Raw genomic sequence first — 14,302 nt, forward strand, 5'->3', positions numbered from 1 at the left:
TCCTGATTGGGAAGCGTGTCGTGGGTGAGCGGAGATGGCCCAGAGTGTGTGGCCGGGTGACCCAGCCGACTGGGGCATTGGGGTCGCCTGCCTTGAACTGAGATTGGGGAGGGAGGGTCCCCTAAGCCCTGCTCACCAGGCTGTTCCCGCTCCTGGAGGTACCGCCTCTCCCCACAGCCGCCGGCTTTTGCCAGTTCCACCCCACCCACTCAGGACAAAGAGGCGCCTGGGGGTCGTCAGTAGGGACCTCAGGGGAGTGTGATGGGGGCAGCAAGCCCCACGTTGGGCTAGAGGAGAGGACGGAGTCCCACAGCCCAGGTCCCTCTGCCCCCTCCTCTAGCATACCCAGCCCTCCTGTTCCACCCCCATCCTTTCCTTACCCCTTGGGCCGCTTCTGCCCACAGCTCCCCAAGGGATTCCTTTTGGGGCCAAGTCCATTTCTGAGCCGTGCGCGGGTCACCCCGTGTCTAGTATGGGCCTGGGGCATTGATGTCTGAGCCCAGCTAAACTTGGCTGCTGATCTTCCGGGGTGACAGCCTACTTTGTGATGTCCATGAGGGATGGGAGGCCCCCTATCCCCCGAGGTCGCCCACCACTGTGGGGAGAGGCAACCAAGATCCTACTGTGAGGAGAGGCAAGGGGACCACAGGAGGGTCCTAGAGCCCCCAGCTGCACCCCAGGAGATCGGTACCAGCAATGCTGGAGCCAAAGCATTCCTCCTCACACCACATCCACCCCGGCTGACTCCCAGACCCTTGTCCACACCCACCTCAGCATCAGTCTCCTAGCTTCTTCCACCCACTATGGCCCTCTCTTCTCTGCCTCCCGCAGCCCGCACTTGAGTTTGGTTCCAGGAACCTCAGCGAGCCCTGGAGCCAGGCTCTTGACCTCAGACAGGGGGTCAGCCCGTCTGAGCCACTTTCCTCCTCTGTAAACTGTATCTGTGGTGGCACCAAGGTCCCCAGAGCCTGTAGGAGACTCACAAGGGCACAGAGGATATTTTAAATTGTCTAAAATGTGGACATCTCCCTGCTCTGAGCAAATTAACAGGTTCAGTTGGTTCACAATTTCAGTGTTAGATGACACCACAAATCCTTTCATGTCATATCTTTGGCAAGGTGGGTTTCCTGTGGTTTCGGGATAAAAATGGACGTGACCATGGAACAAGAAATGAGACCGGGGGTGTCCCATCTGATTCCAGGTTTGAGAAGCTGGCCGGTGCACATAGCCAGTTTTAAATCACGGTGGTTATTGTTGTCAAGTCATTACGTGGTATCCAACTCTTGTGGGACCCCATGGACTGTAGCCCACCAGGCTCCTCTGTCCATGGGATTTTGCAGGTAAGAATACTGGAGTGGGTTGCCATTTCTTTCTCCAGGAGATCTTCCCAACCCAGGACTCGAACCCGAGTCTCCTGCATGTGTCTCCTACATTGTAGGTGAATTCTTTACCACTGAGCTATCAGGGAAGCCCTGTGGTTATTAGAGAAGGAAATAAAAATACCATTTTTTTTCCTTTCTATTGCTGTGTATTATTCAATATATTTTCTAAGTGACTACTAAGTTATTAGAACATACATACTTATTGACTGGACCTAAAATAATTCACAAATAGAACAGCTAGATATTTCTTTTGGCTTAGGAGCACCATGAATAAATTACTGAGACACTGAGGGTTTCAGGACCAGGGAACACTTGGGCAGCTCTGTGTTAGCAGAGGGCTGGCACGGAGTTACCTACAGGGAGGCCCTCGTTGGACCCTGGGCCCCCCTCCTGCCTTGTCCAGAGAACTGAAGCATCTTTTCTGGCCCCAGCCTGGGGACGGAGATTAAACCTATGGTCTGTGATGCCCCAGGCCCTGCTCTGAACCAGCGTAAACTAGTCACCAAGTTGCTTTTGGCAGATTCGAGGATCCTGCCTTTATGGGAGGCAGCAAGGCCCACACCTCTCCACAGCCTCCCCAACAGGTGATCTCTAGACTCAGACAGATGAAGGGGCTGAAAACTGCCTGCCTCATACACAGACTTTCAATGACAATCAGATCCAGACTGAGTCATGCGGGGTGACTAGCACTCGGTCCTCCCCGTTCCCAACAGCATCTGGCACGGAAGGCAGTGTTCTCTGATGGCAGATATGCTGACCTCCTTCTGGCAGGATTCCAGCCAAATTCCAGACAGAGCTGGGCAACCAGATGCTTGAGCCATAAGCAGGGCAGGGCATCATTTGGGAAAGTGTGGGCATCTGGGCATGCCAGGCAAGCGAGGGGAGGGGAAGACAATGGTTCTACAGCTGGTCACAGTTCCAAGTCATTTCCAGGGATGAGCCCAGGCACGCAGAGCGGCCACCTGAGAGGGAGCATGACTTTCAATGACATCCTTTGCAGGGGGGTAGGCTCCCCATCAGAAGACTCCACACCCCCTCTTACTGTTCCTGGCACATGGACAAGACCCACAGACAGACACATGGAACAGGCCACACCCATGACAAGCAACACACACACATTCACACCCAGAACAAACAGGATTACTGTCACGGCAGCAAGCCCCAGCAGGCCAGCTCTTACAGGGACACCTAATTAAGCCATCAGATGTGGATGCTCCATCCCTTGGCAGCTCCAGGTCTGGTTGTAAAGTACACTATTGATGTCTCTGTCACCTCTGGATAAGGGGACCGGGTGGCCATCTGGACTCCAAAGTGGAAAGTCAGACTCAGCATCATGGTCTTGGCTTCTGTGATTCTGTGTCAATCTGCCTTTGGGTAATTTTAAAAATTATATGATTCCAAGACTCCATAGTGTAAGATTTTAACTATCTTCTCAATAGCAGACGAGAGAGCTTGAAAGTCTCCTTCTAGAGTCATCTAGAGATGCTGAATCAGAAGCAAACTGGGTTTGGGGACGTCCCTGGCAGTCCAGTCGTTAAGATTCTGTGCTTTCTAGGGCGTGTAGGTTCAATCTCTAGTCGGGGAACTAAGATCCCACATGCCATGGCATCCATATGGCATGGCCAAAAAATAAAATTTGATAAATTCTGCAACTGAGGTAGATCTACATTGGCAGGATACAAAAGTAAAGGTTGCTCTTTAGAGGGTTTTAGAGTTTATATTCAGAAAAGTGAAAGTCACTCAGTCATGTCCAATTCTTTGGGACCCATGGACTATACAGTCCATGGAATTCTCCAAGCCAGAATACTGGCATAGTCCTTCCCTTCTCCAGGGGATCTTCCCAACCCAGGGATCGAATCCAGGGATCGAACCCAGTTCTCCCACATTGTGGGCGGATTCTTTATCAGCTGAGGCCTCAGGGAAGCCCAAGAATACTGGAGTGGGGAGCCTATCCCTTCTCCAGCAGATCTTCCCAACTCAGGAATTGAAGCAGGGTCTCCTGCATTGCAGAGGGTCAATCTAAATGCAAGTTTGCAAATGTGGACATTCTCCCGAGTATCTTGTTCAAGAGATGAGCCTTTTTTTATGAGAAGGCGGGATCTTATGAGAGTTGTTGAAGCTGGACGATTTGGCACAGGCTGAATCCCTTTGTGTTACATGTTACTGGTCATGAGGCAATACACGTCGTGGTTTTGTTTTTACAGTTGGCAAACCCAGCAGCACAGCTCTGGGATCAGGAGCAGTGTGGCTGTGGTCCTGGCTGGTCAGGGTCCTGCTCTGGTGCTGATGGTAGCGCCCACTTCGGCTGGCTGAGAGGCCCGTGTTGCTCAGGGAGGGCCCAGGAGGGGTGGAACTGCTGCTCTCAGTGAAGCCGTCTTGTTTACTCTTATCCTGTGTTATCGCTCAGTCATGTTCGACTCTTTGCAACCCCGTGGTCTGTGGCCCACCAGGTTCCTCTGTCCATGGGATTCGCCAGGCAAGCATATTGGAGTGGGTTGCTGTTGTTTAGGGGACCCCAAACTGGTAATGACTCTGAAACAAGAATGGCCTCCCAGAGCATCACGGTCCTGGGAAGGGACCAAGGCTGAGGGTGGAGGTGGGGAGGGGTTGAGACTACGCCAGAAGACCCAGGTCTGACTTCACACTAGAGATGTCATCTTTACTGTAGCAAGGAGGCTTCTGTGGCCCACTTTCCTGGCCCAAGACATAAGTGCAGGGAATTTCCTCGGCGGCCCAGCGGTTAGGACACCAAGTTTTCACTGCTGAGGGCCTGGGTTCAATCCCTGGTCGGGGAACTAAGATTCCACAAGCCATGTGGCACAACCGAAAAAAAAAGAAAAAGCCATTTGGACATTTATGTGGAATGTGTCGTCAATAAAATATCACACCTGGGTTCTGGGGATCACTACCTGTGACTGAGGGCCTGTGGGCACAGGTTACCTGGGGAGCTCAGCTGGAGCTCACGATTTGTTGTTGTTCAGTGGCTCAGCCCTGTCTGACCCTCTGCGACCCCATGGACTGCAGCACGCCAGGCTCCCCTGTCCTTCATAATCTCCCGGAGTTTGCTCATACGCATGTCTGTTTAATCCGTGATGCTGTCCAACCACAGAGTAGGACTTACTTCAGAAAGACCTGTAGGGGCACCTTTCATCACGCGCACTGAACTTCAGCGAGAGTCACAGAATTCCCACAAGGTTTATGACAAAGTTCGCCAGCTTGGACTGAAAGGACACAGACAATGCAAAAACAAAAAAGGCCATCAGAATGCCCCCTCCCAGTCCGTCGGATTCTACCGGCAGGAAGCAGACTGAGGAAACCACTCGGCTGCAAACACATGCTCGCTTTTATGAGAAAGGAAAGACTCAGATGACCAGGACCCAGAGATCAGAGCCGTGAGCCTTGCAGCATTCTTTCCAAACCTTGGAATCCGGTCAAAGAACTTCCCACGTGTTCCTGGCTGGATTTCAGAACTGCTTTGGACCAGCCCGGCCCGCTGTGCCTCCCTTTTTCTTGCTCTTTGAGCAGGAATGCCTGTGGCAGCTATCCTGTACTGAGATTATAAGACTACAGCCAAGGCATCGGCCAGATTTCAGTCATCTCAGGGCTCTGATGGGAAAGGACCCACTTCCAAGCTCCCTCCCCTGGCCATTGGCTGGCTGTGGTTCCTTGAAGGCGGTTAGGTTGAGGGTCTCAGCTCCTCACTGGCTATTGACCGAGGCTGCCTACAGTTTCTGCCGTGTGGGCCTTTCCATAGGCAGCTGGCTTCATCAGAGTAAACAAGAGAAGAACCAAAAAGAGCATGAGCAGGTGGAATAATAACCTTTACTTTTGTGGAAGTGAAATTCGAATAACACAAAACTCATCATGTTAAAGTTCAGTGGCATTTTCTGCACTTGGCATATTATGTAATCAACACCTCTCTCTCTCTCTAGTTTCAAAGCTTTTTCATCACCACAAGATGAAACATGTACCTGTATCCACAAAGCAATCATTCCCCATTTTTCCTGCCCCCAGACCTTGGCAGCCACCAGTCTGCTTCTTGTCTCTATGGATTTGCCTCTTCTAGACATTTCATGTAAAACAAATCATTCAACGTGTTCCCTTTGATGTCGGTTTCTCTTTTTCCACTTAACCTAATGTTTTCAAGTTCCATCCATATTGTAGCACATGTATAAGGAACTTCATTTTTTAAAAAATAGACTATTTGTTAGAGTTGTTTTAGGTTCACATTCCTTTCTAAGGTGGAATAATATTCCACTGTATGGATATACCCTATCCGTTTATCCATTCATCTACTGATGGACATTTGGGTTGTCTCCACATTTTGGCTGTTGTGAATAATCCTTCTGTGAACATTCATGAACAAATATTTGTTTGAACACCTGTTTTCAATTTGGGGAAGTATTTACACCTGCTGCTGCTGCGGCTAAGTCACTTCAGTCGTGTCCGACTCTGTGTGACCCCATAGACAGCAGCTCACCAGGCCCCACCATCCCTGGGATTCTCCAGGCAAGAACAGGAGTGGGTTGCCATTTCCTCCTCCAATGCATGAAAGTGAAAAGTGAAAGTGAAGTCGCTCAGTCATGTCTGACTCTTAGCGACCCCATGGACTGCAGCCTACCAGGCTCCTCCGTCCATGGGATTTTCCAGGCAAGAGTACTGGAGTGGGGTGCCATTGCCTTCTCCAGTCACGTGGTACCTATGCTAAACTTTTTGAGTAACTGCCAAACTCATTTCCAAAGCAGAGGCGTCATCTGACAGTCTCACCAGCAGTGTACGGAAATTCTAATGTCTGCACACTCTTACCAAGACTTGTTATTTTCTGGTTTTATGGGTTTTTTGGAGTTGTCATTTCATTATAGCTACCCTAGTGGATATAAAGTGGTACCTTATTGTGGTTTTGACTTGAAATTCCATAATGGTCAGTGAGACTGGACATCTTTTCATGTGCTTTTTGATCATTTGTCTATCTTCTTTGGAGATAGGTACTTTGCTATTCAGGTACTTTGCTCATATTTAAATTGGGTTTTTTGCTTCTTGTTGCTGAGTTGTGAAACTTCTTTATATATTCTAGATACATAACCCTTACCAGATTATATTGCAAATATTTTCTCACATTCTGTAGGTTGTCTTTTTACTTTCTTAATAATGTCCTTTGATGCATGAAAGTTTTAGATTTTTGTAAATCCCGATTTATCTATTTGCTCTTTTGTTGTTCATGCTTTTGGTGTCATATTTAAGAATCCATCGTGAAATCCAAGGACGTGAAGATTCACTCCTACTTTTTCTAAGAGTTTTATTTGTTTTAGCTCCTATACTGGGTTGTATAACACACTGAGTTAAGTTTTGAATATGGACTGAAGTAGGTATTCAACTTATTTGGTATGTGGTTAGCCTGGTGTCCACACACCATTTGTTGAAGAGGCTATTCTTTCCATAGCTTCCCTAGTGGCTCAGTTGATAAAGAATCTTCCTGCAATGCAGGAGACCCAGGCTTGATCCTGGGATGGGGAAGATTCCCTGGAAGAGGGAATGGAAGCCCATTCCAGTACTCTTGCCTTCTTTCTTTCCATACTGGATGATCTTGGCATCCTTGTTAGAAATCAACTGGCCGTTGATATTTGGGTTTGTTTCTACACTCTCAATGCTATGTTATTGGTCTATCTGTCAGTCCTTAAGCAAAATGTCTTTGATTACTATAGTTTGTAATAAGTTCACACATCAGGAAATGTAAGGCCTCCAACTTTGTTTTTCTTTTTACATACATTTTTGGCTATTTAAAAAATGAGAGTTGGAATATACAATTACATATGAAGATGGGCTTTTCCATTTATACAAAACATTAGAGTTTTAATAGAGATTACATTGTATCATAGATCACTTTGAGGAGCATTGCCATATTAAACATTATTCCGTTTTTCATCTCTCAGGCCTTCACTTCCAAGGTGACCAAGAAAAAAATAAGAACAATAGTCGTGCCAAAAAGGGCTGTGGCCATGTGCAGCATACCCATGGCGCCAGCTGTGCCCAGTGTGTGCTCAAGGACAAGGCCATTAAGAAGTTCATCATTCAAAACACAACAGAGGCTGCGGCCATCAAGGACATTTCTGAAGCAAATGTCTTCAATACCTGTGTGCCTCCCAAGCTGTATGTGAAACTACAATACTGTGTGAGTTGTACCATTCATAGCAAAGTAGTTAGGAACCCTTCTCGTGAAGCCTGGAAGGACTGAACACCCCCACCCCAATTTAGAATGGGGGGTGCCGCCCGATGCTGCTAAGTCACTTCAGTGGTGTCCGACTCTGTGCGACCCCATAGACGGCAGCCCACCAGGCTCCCCCATCCCTGGGATTCTCCAGGCAAGAACACTGGAGAGGGTTGCCATTTCCTTCTCCAATGCATGAAATTGAAAAGTGAAAGTGAAATTACTCAGTCGAGTCCGACTCTTAGCGACCCCATGGACTGCAGCCTACCAGGCTCCTCCTTCCATGGGATTTTCCAGGCCCTATGACCTTTGCCAAATACCAAGTGGGGAGCTAAATCCTTAATGACCAAAGAAAAACTTCCCTCTGGAAAAAAGTAAAGTTAAAATTATATTTTTAAAAATATTAAGTTTTCCAATCCATGAACATGGGCTATCTTTCCACTCATTTATATATTCTTTAATTTCTTTGTGCAGTGTTTTGCAGTTCAGTGTAAAAAAATTTCCCCTTCCTTGGTTAAATTTATTCCTAGGTATTTTATTCTTTTGGATGATATTGTAAACAGAATTGTTTTTTAAATTTCCTTTTCAGATTGTTCACTGGTAGTGTATAGAAACACAGCTGATTTTTGAGTGTTGATTTTATATCCTGTAACTTTGCCAAATGTTTATTAGCTCTAGTAGTATGTGTGTGTGTGTTCATTCGGTCGGTACATCGTGTCCGACTCTTTGCAACCCCATAGCCTGCAGCAAGCCAGGCTCCCCTGTCCCTGGGATTCTCCAGGCAAGAGTACTAGAGTGGGTTGCCATGTCCTCCTCCAGCGGATCTTCCCAACCCAGGGATCAAACCCAGGCTCTTGGCAGTGAGAGAGTGGAGCCCTAATCACTGGATCACCAGGGAATTCACCTTCTTTGGAATTTGTTTATATATACAATCATATCATCAGCAAATACAAATTGTATTACTTTTTAAAAAAATTTATTTAGGCTGCACTAGGTCTTCATTGCTGTGAGAAGGCTTTCCTAGGCTGTGGCAAGCAGGGGCTACTGTTTTTTGTGGTGCTCGGGCTTCTTTTTGCGGTGGCCTCTCGTGCTGCAGCGCATGGCTCTAGGCACACTCTAGGCACACTCTAGGCTTCAGTAGTTGTGGCTCATGGGTTTAGCTGCTCCACAGCGTGTGGGATCTTCCCAGACCGGGGACTGAACCAGTGTCCCCCGCATTGCAGGCAGATTCTTTACCATCTGAGCCACCAACTCTATGAAACGTTCAATGACAGTAGAGGACGCCGCTGCTCACAAAGTTATAAACACACAGCAAACGTTACGATCTGATGAGGCTGGGTGGGGTGTGTGTGTGAATGGTCGTGTGTTATCCTGTGTATTTTCTGTACGCTAGACATATTATATAAGGTATAAAGAAAAAAAGAAGACCGTTTGCACCCCAGATGCTAGAGTTCTCCATATCCTGAAGTTTAGCGTGGTTAAGAGCTTGAGCTCTCAAGACCACGCATTTCTCTGGGTCAAGGTTCTCGAACAGTTTTCGCAAACTATGATTCAAGCCCGCCCTGGGACCATAGCCCCCAGCTGTCCCTTCCACCGTGACGTGAAGGGCAGGCAGGCGCCTCTGGCCCCGCCTCTGCTCCCTGCCACACCTCGCCTGCCCCCACCCCTCAGGCCTCTCACTGCCCGCAGTGCTTTGAAGTTTCTGGAAGCATCCAACCCGCTCCCATAATGACCTTCCAGTGACCTCGTGAGATGGGTGTCACCGTTGGCTGCTCTCTCCCCATTCTGTGGATGGGGAGACTGAGACTCCGGGCATTCTGGACAGGGTTGGTTCTCAGCTGGGGAGCTTCCCTGCAGAAAAGCCAGAAGGGAGGCTGCCAGGGGCCCAGGATCTGTCACAAAACTTACTGGGTAGCTTTTCCCAGGAATGACCAGGGAGGTACCATTTGTTCCCTCCAGGGAACCCAGTGCCACTTTCGAAATCCATCTGAAATTCGCAATCATTTGGAAACTAGTCAAGGTCCTGATGCCAGGGCCCATCCCACACCTGCCGGGGCAGAAGCCCAGAGCAGGACCCTGGCATCTTCAGGTCCCCAGGGCAAGTTTGAGGGTCCCCAAATTAACCTGTTGAGTCCCACTGAGACTGGAGTCCTGGAGTCCTGGGCACTGCTATTTCTTTCCTCCCCAAGGAGGACCCTTTGCACAGGGCACCCAGCCACTCGGCCCTCTCCCCTTCCTGCCTAAGGGCTTCCCAGGTGACTCAGTGGCAAAGAAACACACCTGCCAATGCAGCAGATGTGAGTTCAATCTCAGGGTCAGGAAGATCCCCTGGAGGAGGGCATGGCAACCCACTCCAATATTCTTGCCTGGAGAATTCCATGGACACAGGAGCCTGGCGAGCTACAGTCCATGGGGGTCACAAAGACTTGGACGCGATTGAGCACGCATGCACACAGATATGAGTTTGGGGAGACACCACTCAGACAGAAGTCTGGGAGGTCTCACTGGAAGATCGTTGTCTGGAGTCTGCTGCTCTGTCCTGAGGTTTGTCACATCCAGTCCCTCCTTCCCCTCCCCTAGCTGGTAGTCACTTCCTGGAAAACACAGGAACTACACTGCCCCCCACCCAAACTCTGCAAGACCCCACCCCCCATCCACATGGGTCACCCCCTGTGACATTCTCATCAGGGGGATCATTCCTGTAAGCACCCAGTGTAACCCCAGACGTCCCCCTCTCTACCCCACCCCACCCCTCAACCATCACCGATTCTTTGCTTCCCTGGAGCAGCAGAATTTCTTTTAAGCCTTTCTTCCCCCTGAGAACTATTTTTTTACATTCTTTGACCATTTTTTAAAAATTAATATTTTCTGTGCCATGCCGCACAGCATGCAGGAATCTTAGTTCCCTGACCAGGGATCGAACCTGCCCCCTGCTTGCACTGGAAGCACGGATCTTAACCCCGGGACCACCAGGGAAGTCACAGAACTGTTTTCAAGAATCATTTAGTGGGGTGGCTCTGAACTAGGGACAATGTCATTCCCCTAGGGACACTTGGCAGAGTCTGGCGACATTCTGGTTTGTCGTAACTACGGAGGTGTAGAGCCGGGGAAGGCCAGCAGTTGCAAAAGCTAGACCCGGGAGTAGAGGACACCCCTTCCCTGGAGCCCCACCAACACATGGGTTTCGAACTTCCGTCCTCCAGCACTGGGAGATTGTAACCCTGCTGTCTCCACCCACCGCCGTTGCTGTGGTGGTTGGTCAGTGCAGCCCCAGGAAACTGATCCGAGGCATTTGCAGAGCATCTCGCCATTGTTGCACTTTGCATTTCTCAGTTGCTGTGGAGGCCGAACATGCTTTCATTTGCTTGTGGGCTATGCAGGCTTCTTGTTGGTTCAGTTCAATGTGGTTTAGTTCATTTAGTTTTTTGTTGCTTGTTTTTGGCTGTGTGGCTTGTGGGAACTTAGTTGCCCAGCCAGGGATTGAACCCGCACCCTTGGCCATGATAGCGTGGAGTCCTAGCCACCAATCGTCAGGGAATTCCTTGGTTTGTCTCGCTTTAACAGCTTTGAGGTGAATTGCACAATCCGGTGGTTCCCAGGAGGCGGGCCGTACCCCCACCCCACCATACCCCACCCCCCGGCTCTTCGATTCTTCTTGCCAGCCCTGACTTCCCTTCTGGTGTCTTTCGTGGCTCCCACTGGCCTGGTTCCCATCACAGCCAAGGAGCACCTCACACGCCTGCCTGGGGTGCAAGCTGGTTCTCACGCTGTGCCTGGACCTGCTCTCCATAGCCCTCGGCCATGGAGTGATCTTGATCTCTTGGGACAGGCTTGGGAGTGAAGGGCAGACAGGGGCAAATCACACAAGACGGATTAGCAGTGGGGCCTGAGTGCATTCTCCTGCTTCCTAGGACCTAGCAGGTGCTCTGGAAAGACTGGGGGAAACATTAATAACCAATACTTACGAGCACTGATTTCGCGTCAGGAGCCGTGGTATCTATATCTATTCTTTCATCTTATCATGAGATCCTCTAATTGCAGTTGTTGCCCCAGGGAGGCTCAGGGAGGTTAAGCAACTTGCCTGTGCTGTGTGTATACTCACTCACTTTGTCTTTCTAACCCCATGACTGTAGCCCACCAGGCTCCTCTGTCCATGGAATTCTCCAGGCAAGAATACTGGAGTGGGTTGCCATGCCCTTCTCCAGGGGATCTTTCCCACCCAAGGATCAAACACAGGTCTCCCGCATTGTAGGGGGAATCTTTACCATCTGAGCCAGCAGGGAAGCCCAAGTAACTTGCCTAGGATCACACAGTAAATAGGAGAATAAGAGGAACAAGGAACAAGATGTGACACCCTGTGGCCACAGGGGCCCCTGGCCCATCCACGCTCTCTCTGCAGCTGCCAGGGCCCTTTCCTCTGCCCCGAGGATACCAGTCGGGCACATGAGGAGAGCGCAAATGAAGGAGCCCTTCGGGGTGGGAATGAAGGCACAGACATGAGGGTCTGGTGCGGGGACCTGGGTGACTCGAAGAGCTCTGCTGGCTGAGGGCGTCCTGGAGGAGGCTGCCAGGGTCCCACTGACAAAGTTTGAAATGCTTTCAAACTGTGGTGCTGGAGAAGACTCTTGAGAGTCCCTTGGACTGCAAGGAGATTCAACCAGTCAATCCTAAAGGAAGTCAACCCTGAATATTCACTGGAAGGACTGATGCTGAAGCTCCAATACTTTGGCCACCTGATGCAAAGAGCTGACTCATTGGAAAAGACCCTGATGCTGGGAGAGATTGAGGGCAGGAGGAGAAGGGGACGACAGAGGATGAGATGGCTGGATGGCATCACCAACTCAATGGACATGAGTTTGAGCAAACTCCAGGAGATAGTGGAGGACAAAAGAGCCTGAGGGGTTGCAGTCCACAGGGTCGCAAAGAGTTGGACTCTTAGTGACTTAGCAACCTTATCTTTTGCTCCTTAATTAGGTAACTTTCTTTTTTTTTTTTTAATCAGGTGACTTTCTGCCTGTCCTTCCCAGAAATCACAGCATCACCTGGAGTCACCTGGAGTTGCCAAACCTGTTCCAGGGGCCAGCTGTGTGTGAATCAGCAGGAGGCCAGACCAGGTGGAGCTTCAGTTTGGTGATTTGTCACTCAGGTGCCTCTCCACCGCCAGACGTGGGCACAGGGCATCCGGGGGGCTGCACAGGCAGCTGGCAGAGGCTGGGCGAGAGCGCACATCTGGAGGCAGAATGTCAGGCACAAAGCGCCCAGGTTCGGCAAAGGATCCAGGGTCGGAGTCCACACCAGGGTATGTGGGGTCGGGCCAGCAGCACAGGGTGGGGGAGTGGGGAAGACAAATGGGATCCCGACCCCATGGGGCCCCCAGGGCTGGGGGTCCGTGCACCTGGGGCCTGGCTCAGCGCAGGGAGGTCGTGCTGCCCTGACCCCCGCTCCATGCCCCCACCTCAGACCCCAGTGACACCTGGGGGGTGGAGGCTCCCCAGGCCGAGGGAAAATGTGGATAGACAGGGGCCAGCCAGGTGTGACCTGGGCTGTGCTCAGGAAGTGCTGGAGGGGTTGGGACAGGGAAAGGGGGCAGTGCCTTGTAAAAACAACACTCACTGTTCATTTCTGATTTTGGGAGTGTTGCATTCTCATGGTAGAAAATTTGGAAGCTACTGAAAGATGTTGAGAAGTCAATAAAAAGTACAGGGCAGGACTTCCCTGGGAATCCAGTGGTTAAAACTAGCACACTTCGGTGCCGGTGGGGGAGGGACTGTGGAGTCACAGGACCCACGACTGAAGCTGCTATGTAGCCCCCATGAGGAGGGCTAAACCTAGGGCTATCCCTAACCCTAAACCCTAACCCTAAACAAGGGCTGACCTCAGCCCCACCAAGCCATCTGCCTCCTCATTTGATTGGGCAATGGTGGGGTGGGCCTGAGGATGTGGTCCCTGGGCTGATTCATTCTGGAGGTATTTAGCCCTAGAGAGGCTCTAGAGAGCCACGGACAAAGCCAGAGCTGGGCCGATGGGACCAGGTGCCACCGGAACTCCATCAGGGAAAGCTGGGTGGGGCGGGTGATGCTGGCGCCTCTGGGGCAGCTCTGGAACTTGAAGGCCTAAGAGTGCTCCTGGCCACCCTGGACCGAGGGTGGGCAGGGCGGGTAGCCAGAGGTGGCCCCACAGTCCCAGCTGCTCCGGGACACGCTCAGGAGGAAATGGCCCTGGTCGTCTTGGCTCCGAGCCTGGGCCTGAGTGGGACTTCCTGATCTCCCTCTGTTCCTCTGCCATCTGGAGCAGGGACAGGGGTCTAGGTAGGACCACCCCGGGCCTGGCTGTGGGAGGGCACAACTCGGGTCCCCTTCCAGCCCAAGAAAGGGCCAGGATACCTGCCCTGCCAACCACAGGTGGGAGCAGGCAGGTCCTGGGTTCCCCCTAAAAGCTGAACTCCCGCTGCCCACCTGCTGAGGGGCCTCACCCACATGGCCAGCCTTCCCCCTCCCACCCAGCAGGACTTCCATGTCCCTGGTGTTCCCAGGCCAGGCCTGTGCTGTGCATGCCCACGAAGAAGTCTGTCCCCACTCCCCAGATGAGGAGACTGAGGCTGGGAGAGGAGGAGGGGGAGGTGCAGGGTGCCCAGTGGGGACGCTGAAACCTGCCTCACTCCATGGTCAGTGCTGAGGCAGAGGTCCTGGGCTCAGGCCTGTGAGATGCTGCTGGA

This window comes from Bison bison, unplaced genomic scaffold (assembly GCF_000754665.1).
Source record: "Bison bison bison isolate TAMUID 2011002044 unplaced genomic scaffold, Bison_UMD1.0 scf7180017864080, whole genome shotgun sequence".
Lineage (NCBI taxonomy): Eukaryota > Metazoa > Chordata > Mammalia > Artiodactyla > Bovidae > Bison > Bison bison.